A 10,602-nucleotide genomic window follows, 5' to 3' on the forward strand; every position below is an offset into this window, starting at 1 on the left:
CTCTTTAGATAGGACTGATAGAGTACCTCTGATAGAGCATATCATGGTCTTTTGTTGAATAGGCTCTAGTTGGACTAAAGCACCCCAAAAAAGAAAGTACTACCTTGTTCAACAAATAACATTGTAAAGTATAAAGGGACTTGTTTCTTGAAAGATTCAGGAAGCACACATGTGATAATGTTTATCTGAATAATCTAATGAAGTATTATAGCAATATAATCTTATGAAAAAATGGGTTCAGAAAGAATTTAGAAAGTAACAAAATAGTAGTAACAATTTAAAATGCCATATCCATGAATCAGCTTGTCTTCAAGTAAAATTTGGCAGTGTCCAATGAAGAAAATATTCAATGATCCTCGTCATAATAAACTCTTTCTTATACAGCGCATCAGTTCAAAGTCTGTTTGGAAACTTTTTAGTTCTACCGATCGTTTACATTTTTAAAGTGGAGCCACTTGTCACACCTCGAGAGTCTCTGAATCAAGGGTCCCTAGTTTCAAGTAGGAATGGCCAAGATTGCACTAGCCTTGCAAAGGACCTAGAAATAATCTATTCTTGGGTTACTGAGAAAAATTTGGCCCTGAACGGAATGAAATTTCTCTCAATAACTTTCGCGTCAACTCCCTTGAATGCTCCACTCATAAATAGTGGAGGCAAAGATATTGAGCAGGTCTCATCTATGATGAATATTTGAATATTGCGAAGGTGTTTGAGAAGATCATGAAGTTCAAACTTGTTGAATTTCTTGATATCCATGAAGTCCTTCCTCCTAGACAGCATGGGTTCCGAACACATTTTAGCACGGTTATCCAACTGATTGAACATATAGAGCAGGTTATTGAGGGACTGGAGAGCCATGAATCAGTCGACGTAGTTTATCTCGACTTTGACAAGGCTTTTGACAAGGTAGATCATGACCTTTTAGTTAACAGGATCCATGCGATTGGGATCCAAGGCAAAGTTCTTAATTGGTTAAGAAGTTTCATTTCCAGTAGGAAGCAATTGGTTAAGGTTGAGGGATACATGATGTCAAGTTGGGTGTTCCTCAGGGCTCCATTTTGGGTCCTCTCCTTTTCATCATTTTCATTGCTCCACTTCAAAAGCTTTGTAACAGTAACGTCAGTATCTCTTCCAATGCTGCTGCTACAAAATTGGTAGTTGGTAGGAATGGTCAGAATTCTGGTTGTCTGGTAGAGGTCCTAGACCAAATCTACTCTTGGGTTGCTGCGAGTAACATGGCAGTGAATGAAATGAAATTCCGCTCAATGACCTTTGGGTCTATGTCATTAGACACTCCACTATTAGATGATGAAAGTCAGGGCATTCAACAGGTCTCATCTGTGAAGGTTTAAGGTGTAGTCCTTCAAGATAATGAAAAGTTCAATGAGCATATGCTCGTAGTTGAAAGTTGGTAAAACTTTTCAAACATGTGGTTGATATTGTGGCGGTAACCCATGACATATCGTTGAAATATTTCATAAGTAACCTCAATCCCCTTCATTAGATGGCGTTAATTGCAATGGATGAGTGGGAGGAGATTGAGGTACGAAAAACGAGTTTTGGGAGGCAGTTGACTTCACTGCGAAAAGGATAATATACAGTTTTTGAACTTTCCCTAATTCAGTTGATTATTTCTACATCGTGTTTGCTACAATATATCGTACGTTTAAGTCCAATAAAAGTATCACAATGTTAACTCTGTACAAGTCTGTCCATCCGCATCTTGAATATGCCGCGCCCATTTTGGGCTCCAATTAGTTCAACAGGTTTGCAAAAGCTCGGGCAGGTACAAAGATGTTTTAATAGGAACATCACAGAAATGATAAAGCTCTTGTATTGGGAGAGGTTAGAAAGGTTGGGATTGTATAGTATTCAGAGAAGGTGCAAGGAGTGTCTGACACTGTATGTTTTCAAAAGCATTCATGAGGTTTGTCCCAACCCAGGATTTACGGTCAATTGTAGTGACCGTAGAGGCATAATGTGCGTATTGAGAGCACCTTCAAGCCCTTGAGAATCCAGGCTAATTCGAACAATGAAGTCCAACTCTCTTCTTTCTCGGGCTCCTTCATTTTTTTTTTTGCGGACTTCCTTACGGCTACCGGGATTGACATCCCAGCAGTTCAAGACGAGAAGATTATTCATTTTACTTGACTTTTATTTATTTATATTATTTGATCGACCAACGAATTGAAGTTGGCTGATTTGGCTAATCCTTGAATATGAGGTTGATCCGGAACTTTAGTCAAAAATTTGTCCAAGTCTGACTTAAATCCTGCTACTGGATCAACGCCTACATAAGCCCTACGAATATTTGAGGGCAGCAAATTGAACAATGAAGGAGCCCGAGAAAGAACAGAGGTGGACTTCATTGTTTTAACCAGCCTGGATTCTAGAGGGCTTGAAGGTGCTCTCAAAACGCACGTTAAGCCTCTGCGGTCACTACAATTGACCCTAAATCCTGGATTGGGACAAAGCTCATGAATGCTTTTGAAAACGTACAATATCTGTTCAATCTGCTGCCTTCAAATATTATCAGGGCATATGTAGGCGTTGATCTAGTAGCAGGATTAAAGTCAGGCTTAGATAAGTTAAGTAAAATGAATAAATTTCTCGTCTTGAAGTGCTGAGATTCCAATCTCACCAGCAGTAAGGAAGTCCGCAAAAAATGCCTGATGTTTTTTGTCAAATGAGTGGATTAAGACAAAATCATCAATTGGTCATCCCAGATATTCTAATAAATTAACATTTATGTACATGCACTTCCTCATCAATTAGTAAAATAATTCTTGTTAATTTTCCATCTATGCGTGTTTTTGAGCCAGTTTTACGCAATATTTCACTGATTTGAAAGACAATTTGATTGTTTTTGATCAATTTGATGTTCATGGGTATTTCATTTATTCTTCTGACTTTGAAAATTAATTCAGAAATATTTAATATGGACTGAGTTGTATATCAAGACGATCATTATTTGATTAAAAACACTTAAATGTACTATGTAGTACGGGTAATCTTGTTTTTTTGATACTAGAGTTACTGTCTTGATTCAACCCAATGGTCTAACTTGGCGGTCAGGGGAAAGCCGTGTCGTTTTCTCTCTTTAGAGTCCCTGCCTTAACTCTCAAAAGTCTTCGTCAAGTCTAAACTCCTGGCCCTCTAACGCTGAACGAAATATGATTTACGTTTGGCACTTCAGAGGAGGCTTTATGAATTAGTCTTTACCAAATGAAGGGTTGATTGGGTGAATCCTTCTTTATTGAACTAAAATGTGTTTGTGTTGTTTTTGGCAAATTCTTTCAAAATCCTATGTATAATAGGGGATGTCAAGTAAACGAAATTCAAGGAAAAATGTGTTCCGGCTCCCTGATTTTGGGCATTTTTGGGAGAGAGAACAAAGACAAACATCACAGTCAACTCGCACCATTCGCCCATTGAATTCTTAATAATCGAGTGATTTTGAGCGAGTTGTGTTACAAAATCCCACTAAATGAGCATGTTTAGTGTTAATCAGTGAACGCACTATCAAATTGGGTCCATACCCCAATGCCTTTTGCCTGGACAAGCATGTAAAATGGAAAAAATGTCAAAATCCAACGCATGCACAGTGCGGTTTGGCTGGGCATGTTGTCTTCGAGTTTACTCCATGGAATAACGTCAGTTGTCCATGAACGCGTTTACTTGACTAGCCCTATTAGTGACCTGGGTCACATAATGTTTGGAAAAGATATTGCTTTCATGGCACGTCACAAATAGTTTATTTAGCAATCTACGGTGCATCTTCCGGTTTTGTTTGGCCTGTCAGATGTTGCAAATAAGGGCACTTATAAAGGTAGCAATTTTATTTTTGCAGTATATGAAGAACATACACAGAGCCATGTACACGCAAAAAAATGCAAAAATCCGGACTGTGTTTTGTATAGGTCAAAGATTAAAGGTTAAATAAGGACATTACTCATTGAATTTACAACTTTGCACCTCTTTATTAGCATTCAATCAAAGGGTCAGCCTTCCAGGAGAATGTTGATACCAAATTTATTTCAATTGGATAACTCCAACTAAAGGTTTTCAAACACGGGTGGTCAAGAGGTTCGGCCAAAAATGGACATGGCCTTAGAATAGGCCTTAGGTGGCCTAGGCACCTGAAACTTGGCGAGGAATGTTTTTTATGTTAACAAACCAGTGTGCAAAAAATCAGCATATTGGAGATGACTTGCCATGATTTCATCAAAAAGTGTGTCCACTCGACGTAGAATGACCCTAGTCCAAAGCCTGTTAGATGTTACCACACAGGATAACGCCCTATGGAGCAATGGCTATAGAACGAAATCGAACTTGATCGCCCTCATTGAGAATACGGGCCCACAAAGGAGCCAGGATTAGGGTCGTTTGGTTACTCTTAGGCATCTTGGACTATCTTGAGCTGTTACAGCATATGAATTTGCAGGCGGCCTTGTTTTTGGTCTTCAGCCAAATCTCGGGTCACACCTGAACAAGGTCAATAAATCCACTTTATAACCCCTCAAAACACGTTCATGGATTTCCAATATGAGGCCAAAGCTTACAAGTTCACCACAGTTGATTGAGGCCTGGATTGTCTTCGTAATATAGTTGATGTGGATTCTGAGCTTGGCCTTTGAGATCGATCTGAGCGGCTTTTGAAGCCCAACAGGACCCAAAGTAAGGTCACTCATTATCTCTGAGGTTTCTCAATCAATTTCTAGACGGTCTGGCTCCAATCCACGGGCCATTCGCTCTGTCTGTCAAACCTTTCCCAGATGGCGTGGGAGTAATAGGTTTGTTTTCATTATTGAGCCAACGCACATTTCAGCCACCAGGGACCTCTAGTGCTTCTAGGTCTTGGCCCATTCTTTTAATGCTCGATAGGATGCTATGCATGAAATTAGAGCACTATTGTGAGATCCATTTTTCACAGATTCTAACTTCACCGTGTACTTATTGTCCCCAACCTTCTATTTGTGAAAAAAAGACAACGTAATACACAGAGCATTAATATATATTTTTAGGCCATCAACAAGATGACGTCGAGAAAAAAGGATTGAGAAAATATTTGGTCCTCTCAGACAAAATATTATTGCTTAAATATATCAAAAAAGCGCCTCTTAAACAAGCAAGATATTACTTCAATTTTTACATGTGTCTGCAACATATTAAATCATTTCTAGTAAAAGAAAATGAATTGTGTGTTCAAGTGGGAGCATGCACTTTGGTCAAAAGTAATGGATTAAGGATAAAAAAGGTTAGCTTTTGAATACTGGTTTCATAAAGTTATTTTTTAAATCAGTGATGCCCATCGGTGGTCCCTCGTAAATGAAAACAAAAATAATATTTACTTTTGTGGTGGTTTTGCTTTGTTGATGCCAGTTTTGTAAAAAAAAATACCAAATCATCATTGGGCTACCTGGGAATTTTGTATGCCACTAGGTTTGCAGCTCAACTTAAAATATACAGCCTTGCAATATTGTGGAAAAATATAAGAATGTAAACATGTTCACAATTATTGCTAATATTCATTAAATATGTTTCATCCCCTTTATTTTGCACCATCATGCAAGGCAAAATTGTCTTATGAAGGCTCAAAAATTGACAGAAACACATTTTTTCTTGCACAGCATCTAATCGCTACATTGCCACTTAACTTTTTCAGCCAACAAATGTTTTAAACTTCAGCTAAAATGATCCCGCTGCATTTTTTTGCCAGAAAGTAACTTTGTATTGTCAGCACAAGAAGAGAGACTGCAAGTAATGCCAAGCTTTTGAAGCGGGGCAACGGATGTCATAAAAAGAAAGGGCCCTAAGATGGAACCCTGGGGAACACCTGACTTGCCATCATGTGTGTCACTAAAGGATTCCTCGACTTAAGACCGGTAAGAAGCCGAGGGAAGAGAGGGAACCATTTGACCCCTTGACCCCTTTGACCCCTTGGTGAGTGCAATTCTTTCAAAAATATTTTTTCAAAGAGTGGCCCTTAAATTCTTTCCACCCTGTCCATATGTGGCTTTCACAAAAAACATTGATAGTCATCTCTGATTTGTTATGTTTCAATTCTTAACATGTTCCTTTTCTTGATAATTTCTTGCTAAGACTTTTGCCTAACTTTAAGTAACCATTTTGAACAAAAAAGCAGCTCTATAATTTGCGTTCTTGTGATTAGACTGAGTTTCTTCTCCCATGGCTATGGATTTCATTTCATGCTCTCCGCCCTGCTACACAGTCCCGCTGAGCCAATCACAACCCAATTCCAAGGAGGAGAATTTTCGAGCTAATCCCATTTGGATCTTATCATTGGTCAGTTGGTATTGGTCAGCTCTAGCGAACGTACTTTGTGCGGTACAGCAGCCGCCGGTCAGCGTCCCATTTCTTCTTTGCCTTATCCTACTTGAATTATATTCTGAATGCCTTCTGCTAATACAACATCATTACTTGACCCCAAAAATTTCGTTATGGTGCGTGGTTGTTAGGCGCAGGCTAGCCAGGTTTTTTCAGCCGAGGATGCTTGCTCGTGTAGAATCGATGCTAAAAAATGCTAATAGGAATTCATAAAATGCAAGAATAATCTTACTCTTTTACAAAACCAAATTATTTTTGTTTTGTTTGTTACGAAGTCAGATGGCGGCTCTCTCGCTCGGTTTGCCGTCTGATTTTGGGTGTCCCAATGGAGGGATATTCCCGCTTCGTTGTCACAGCCAAACATTAAATATTTCCTCACCCTCGGGTATGACCGCAGTTTCGCCTATTTAAGCTGTTTAAGCAGCAACTTATGCTGTAAGAGAGTAAATAATGCATTTTTCAGGATTTGAAAAAGGTCTTTACATGCAATTAAAAAAATCTTACTGGCGAAAATGGTCATCTTGGGTGAGATTAGACCATGAAAATATGATAATTTGGTTTTTAGCTTGCAACATGCTTAAAAGCGGACATTAGCAAGAGCTGTAATAAGTTTCTCTATCCATAAAGCTCAGTTGTTGTCTATTTCTTCTATTTTGAATATTTTTTACTCATTTTGAAACTTGTGATTTGGTTTAATTCACATATGTTAGGTGAATACTTTTCGGAATACAATGAAAATATATATATTTACTTAAATAATACAATGAAATTAACCGTTTTCATTTTGAAAACTGACCATTTCAATTAATTTCCCAATTTGTATTAGCCAATCCGCAGTAGTTAATGATCTTTTAATGCTCTAAAATTCTAGGTATATAGAGAAGTTTGGCTAAGCTTCACTTTCAATTGAGAGGAATCTAGAATAAACCATTTTGCTTGATTAATCTGAAATCACTTTGTGGCTACAGCGTTTCAATTTCATGGAATGGTAAAGGATCCAATGAAAGAACACCGCCATACTTAGTTCCCTTGTGAGATATTTTTTGCTTTTCTTCCCTTTTGGGCATATTTTTGAAAACTAATCCTAGTAAAATGCTAAAATAGACAAGATTTCACAACGTTTGGACCATGTAAATAATGCTAGTTCAATACTATGAACCAGACAGATGCTAATAAAACAATTGAATGCTAATGGCCTTGAAATAATGCTAATTTTCAAAAAATGTGCACCGAAAAATGCTCCCTGTCCAGCTTTGTTAGGGGGTTCCAATTTGCAGGGTGACTAAAAACTTGATGCGAATTTGATGAAAAGTGTTTATGTTCGATGATGTTGGTTTTTGATAATGTTTGCTTAAAAATGTTTTGATGTTAAGAACATTTATAAATGTTTCCTTGCAAAAAAAATGAAGTTAATATTTGTTTTAAATGACTTAATATACCATTGATATTGAGCCATAACCTGAGATGGCGTCACGCAGAGCATAACAAGTAAATGATATGAGTACATGAGTGGTATGTTTGCAAGATCGCCGAGCTAATACCAAACGAAGATATTTCAAAAAGGCTTTATATTTTTACGAGAGCACGATCAAATCTACCGATGATCTCCCCACCTCTCCAATGCCGTCCCCGACGCCTCAAGAACCAGTTTTTTGTGTGGGAGTCAAGTGATGGCAAATACATAAAAAAAAAATATGAAATTGGCACTACTTCAGCTGATTACAATGAGATCGATAGTGCTTTTAACATGTTAATTACGTACAAATTACCAAGTAGCTGTCTACGTTTTTGGTAACCAAATTTATCAAAAAACCGGGCCATTCAATCAGTAGTCACTTGGTATATTCTTTTTTTGGTTTCCTTTTTCACGGGCTTTTCTAACCACTGCAGGGAATGCAATCCCCAGTACTATTAAAATGAAAGGTTATAATTCGTTTATTTATTACCTTTCCATCTTTATATGATATTTGGTCCACCAAAGAATTTAAGTTGGCAGACCGAGCTAGTCCTTGAATGTAGGGTTGGACTGGAATGCTATCTAAAACTTTGTCCTAGTCTGACTTGAAAGATGCTTCCGGATCAACACGGCCCACGAATTCCCTATGAATATTAGAGGGAAGCCAATTAAACAATGAAGGAGCCCGAGAAAGAAGAGATGTGGACTTCATTGTTTTAACTAACCTGGATTCTGGAGGGCTTGAAAGTGCTCTCAAAAACGCACATTAAGCCTCCAAGGTCACTGGAATTGACCCTAAATCCTGGGTTGGGACAAAGCTCATGGATGCTTTTCAGAACATACAGTATCAGATACCTCTTGCACCTTCTCTGAATATTATACAATCCCAACCTTTCTAACCTCTCCCAATACAAGAGCTCTCTCAGCGAACTTTCCATTATTTTGGAGGACTACACCTAAATCTTTCATAGATGAGACCTGCTCAATATCTCTACCTCCATTATCTACAAGCGACTTATCTCCCCCAAAAGACATCTTTATACGTCTTGGAAGCGGATATGAAATTTACTTAACAACAACGTAAGCACTGTGTACCCTTGAATAGTGCGTCGGTATTTTTTGAGCCTCGTGTTCGATGATCAATTTTGAAAAAATATGTTTTGTCCGTTGTTGGAAATGGTTGATACTTATCTTCAAAGTTACCCTTTTTCTATGGGATATTAGTCACGAAATTATTGCTCGTAGTTGATGATGACAAGAAGAAATGTCAAAGACTCATGGTTAAGCTTCAACCTGCTGGAGAACAATTTTTGCGATAGAATTCAGAATTCCATTGTGAGCCTGTTCAAAGACTTGTTAGGCACCTTGCATCCATCAAAATACAAAGGACTCACGTTCTACTATGTGCAAGGGTGCCATGTCCCATTCAATGTCAAATCTGACCATTAAAGTCGAAAATTATGTGTATAGTCAAATATGAAGAAGAAGATCCTTGGTTAACAAAATCCTCACTGGTCTACAGTAATTTCACTTACATCGACCTAACAACTCGCACATTTGTTCCAAGGGTCACTATCTCTGCGGGGCTCGGATGCATGGGTCCTTAAACTCTGGCACACATAGCCTTACTGCCCAACATGTCAAAATCTAACGCCTGGCATAACGTATTGCAAAGATCCCTAACACAACTGGACTCACGTCCGAGCTTGCGAAGGCGTTTCTTGCATTTCGATTCAAAATCTTGAAAAATATGTTCCATTCCCTTTACGCCTTTGCCTTCTTATTTCTAAGCTGCCTGAAATTTGAACTATATTGTTTAGGAGGTGGCAGCTGCCTATCCTTCTGGCGTGAAAAATGCGTCCATACTTAATTGAGATTGAACAAGCTTTTCGTTGTCAAATCGTACTTAACGTCAGTATTCATTTAACGACTACATAGAGTGTGAAACACCAATGTAAGTTTAATGACCTATTAGTCAGTCTCAAGACGTCTCGAAGCTCATGGACGAAAGACTTACGTCAAAATGTAGACTGACTATTCACTTTTCAATCCTTTTTGAAGCCTTCAAGCCCATTCGATCCATACCGTCCAAACAATGTGGCTCAATTTCTCCCGTTTATGCAAACTATTCTTAAGTGACAATTCTGAACCTGATAAAAAAAGGCCTTTTAATGTTTCACATTAAGAACCCTCACTGGTCTTAAAGCAAGTCGAGTAGGAAACTAACACACGCCAGCTAATAGAAAATGAATAATTGGAATTAGTTATATTTGAACTCAATTCATCTTTTTGGTTTTTTTTCTTCAATGCGGAGAATGTAATCCTCGGCACTATTGGCATGAAGTAAATCAAACAATGAAAAGGCCTTGGAAAGCGGTGGTGTATATTCAACTGTTTTAAGTGGTCTGGATTCTTTGTAACTTTCCGCTAAAAAAATTAATGGCATAACACTGGATTCTCGGTGGTTTGAAGGCACTCGCAAAACGCACAGTAGGCTCCAAAGAGCTGGTCTCTTAGAAAGGGGCTTGAATAAAAGAACAGATTTGGTTCTTTGGTTCTATTTGGGACAAAATAATTTTGTATTCTTTGGATTCGACCACCCACTTTTTGTAGCTTTCCTCCAAACTTTTCGATGGAAAAAAACGAAAACTAGGGTTGCTAGAAAACTAAGAAAATAAAGGCCAATAGATTGCAATGAAACGTAAAACATAATTTTGAGGCGAAGGGCAACCCTGGTTTGACGAAGACAGTATCTTCGTTAAATCTTTAGGCTAATTATCCGGGTTTACCCCCCACCC

The sequence above is a fragment of the Tigriopus californicus genome, chromosome 3 (genome assembly GCF_007210705.1).
Source record: "Tigriopus californicus strain San Diego chromosome 3, Tcal_SD_v2.1, whole genome shotgun sequence".
Lineage (NCBI taxonomy): Eukaryota > Metazoa > Arthropoda > Copepoda > Harpacticoida > Harpacticidae > Tigriopus > Tigriopus californicus.